A 3,115-nucleotide genomic window follows, 5' to 3' on the forward strand; every position below is an offset into this window, starting at 1 on the left:
GAAAATCAAATGTCGATAATGATAATGAATTGCAAAGAAACGGAAAAAAATAGAACACACATAATTTTACATAGAAACCCTTTTGTAAAAAAAACCACAGGCAAATGGGAATTCGAATAATACAAGAGGAGAGACGATTACGTCTATTTATATGTTTAAAAACCTTATTCTAATCAAATTCAAATATAAGTAATGCAGTAAAATTAAAACAACTTATCCTAATCAACATTAAAGAGAGGAAGTAAACTTCTATACGGATTTTACTTGTGCATCCCTCGACTTTCGCCCTCGTAGATCTCCCTATCTTGCCACTTGTATTTATTTTTAACAAGAATTTGAGTCACATAACTTTTAACAATTCCTATAATAGTCGATCATATTTAATGATAGCTTGTATTAGATGATTTTTTTTTTGCTATAATCACATAAGTTCCTATTTATTTTACGGTCTAAGTATAATATTATTTGAGTTGAGAGTAATTTTCAAATAATGTCAACTCTAATATCTGAACTTGGTTTAAATAGTTGGTGTCCTACTTTTTCTAATCATTTATTAGTGAAGTTTATATATATTATCATATTTGAAATGTATTTAATTTAAATTATATAATAATCGTAAAAGAAATTATATACATGTAATATTTTTAAATGAATATTAAAAAATGTAAAATGATAGATTGAAACATATTTACATCCATTCGTACAGTCATGATAACTTTGGTTATGGACAAGTGATATTCCAATATAACACTTTTTACTTGTTCGCGAAATCTTGTACATTCTTTTTATTAATCGAATAAAAAGTTAGTTAAATACAGCTAAAGGCATAGAAGGAATTTTTCCAAAATATAATTTTAATATTTATCTGTAATAATTTATAAAAGAAGTTAAATGTTAATCAGATTAACTGTTCTAGATAATATATTTTTAAGAATAATTGCATGACTTAATTGAATTAAGCTGTTGAAATTTGAAGGGAAAAAGAAAATGAAAAAGGCTGTAATGAAATTAAAGAGAAAAGGGAAAAATGAGATATTAATCCAGAGATTCCATATAGAGTTTTGGAGCATAAACTTTTAGCCCACTTAGATATGCGAAGAAGGAATAATAAAATAATACTAGGTAGGCTGGGCTTTCTTCATACATACAACCTAAGCTAATGTGGGAATATGAGATGAAAATAATAAAAGAAGGAAGATAGAACAGGTTCTAAAACATGAATAGTACATAGTACTACTTTTGTTTTTCATCTTTTTTTTTTTTTTAAATATGGTGTTCCTTTATGTTAATATTTATAATTTATTGGATTCCGAATTCCTGCCTACCACTACTCACACTGGCCACTCCCACTTCTGATTTCCCCTACTTTTATCTACCCTCTACCCTTTTCCACTACTACCTTTCGTTTTCTGCTTTTAATCATTTTATTGCTACCAATCATTCCCTTTTCTCACTTCTTTCCACCCCTCCATTCTTTTCATCATAATCTCCCCTACTTTCATCACAAACTCAAACCAATTCCTCGAATTGAATGCTATTTTTATTTAATTTATAATTAATTTTAATTTGCTATGATGTAAAAAATAATTTATATTTAAAATAGTGAAAATAACTTAAACATAATGTTATGGTGTTTGCTTTTACCAACCCAGACATTCAACCGGGACCGATTCAATCTAGTTGTGATAGCCTACATAGTTCGCTAGCATGAGTTCGCACGTGGGGTGTTTGCAACCCACGTGATGGGCTCGCATAATCATGCAAGCAAACTATGTTTAAGGAACACGTGTTAATCCTAGAGTAAGGTACGTGTTAGCTTGTATGATGGGCTACTTAGGACGTCACATCCAAGGGATCGTATCATATAAATAGGAAAATTAGTCTCTTTGAATGACAGACACACAAAAATACTCAACAATTTGGTGCGGTGAACGTACATAAACTTCTGATCTTTAGAAAATTAGAAAACCAAGATGACTCACCCTAATGAGAATTTCCCCAACAGCTTCTCATCGAACTAAGCAGGAGGTTCTGACATCGGCAACCAACCCCGAAAGATAGATCTCTTCGCTGGTTGGTTTGCTGATCTGCCAAAAAACTTAGGCAACTCAGGCCAATGGGGTGTTTTTAATTCCTTTTATCTTAGTGCCCCTTCTGGTTAGGGGTTATCCTTCCCCTCCGATTATGGAGCATTGCCACAACACTTGTTTGGTTTACAAGAACAACTAAGGTTAATGAAAGAACAAATGACTCAACAAAGTACCAGGTTTGAATAGCAGCAATTGTTTCACCACGATCTACTAAGATAGAATGAAAAACTCATAAGAAAGATGTAGTTCGATCATTCTGATCTTCAGGATCATGTCACGCCTCTTTAGGAAGAGGCTGTGGAAGCACATGCAAAACCATGGAAGAATGAGATGGATGTCTTGCATAGAGATGTTCGAGCATTGCATCATGATGTGCAAGACATAGACTGATTGATTTGTTCCAACAACCCTTTGTCTCCAGAAATGGCAGCCATTAACCTATCATTTGAGTTCAAAGTGCCAAAAAATATGTTTAAAGGTAGAAGGGATACCAGAGCACATCTCATGCAATATAATGATTACATAAATGTATTAGGGGCTTTTGACGTGGCGAAGTGTAAAGCTTTCTCGACGACTCTCAGAGGAAGCGCGAAGGATTGGTATTTATCTTTGGCACAAGGTTCCATTCAAAGTTTTTCGCAGTTGGATTAGATGTTTTTGGGGAGGTTGCGTGCCCATAGGGCGATAATGAGTACTTCTATGGGTTTGATGTCAATGAAGAAGAAATATGGAGAATATTTGCAAGGTTATGTTAAATGGTTTCATGTAGCCACGCTAAACACAAAGAACTTAGAGGACTAGTGGGCTATTGATGCTATCATTATTAGAGTTCAAAATGAGCATGTGCAATGCTCATTTACTGCTAATAGACAGTAGAGTTTGACAGACCTATACTAAAGGACCCATAAGTTTGCTGAGGTGGAGGAAATTAAAAGAGCAGCTTGAAACACCTTTCAAAGGGATTATAGGCAGTTTAGGGGTCGCCAGAGTTCACGTGGTGAGCAAGGTCCTTCTTTTTAGAGTCT

This window comes from Gossypium hirsutum, chromosome A12 (genome assembly GCF_007990345.1).
Source record: "Gossypium hirsutum isolate 1008001.06 chromosome A12, Gossypium_hirsutum_v2.1, whole genome shotgun sequence".
NCBI lineage: Eukaryota > Viridiplantae > Streptophyta > Magnoliopsida > Malvales > Malvaceae > Gossypium > Gossypium hirsutum.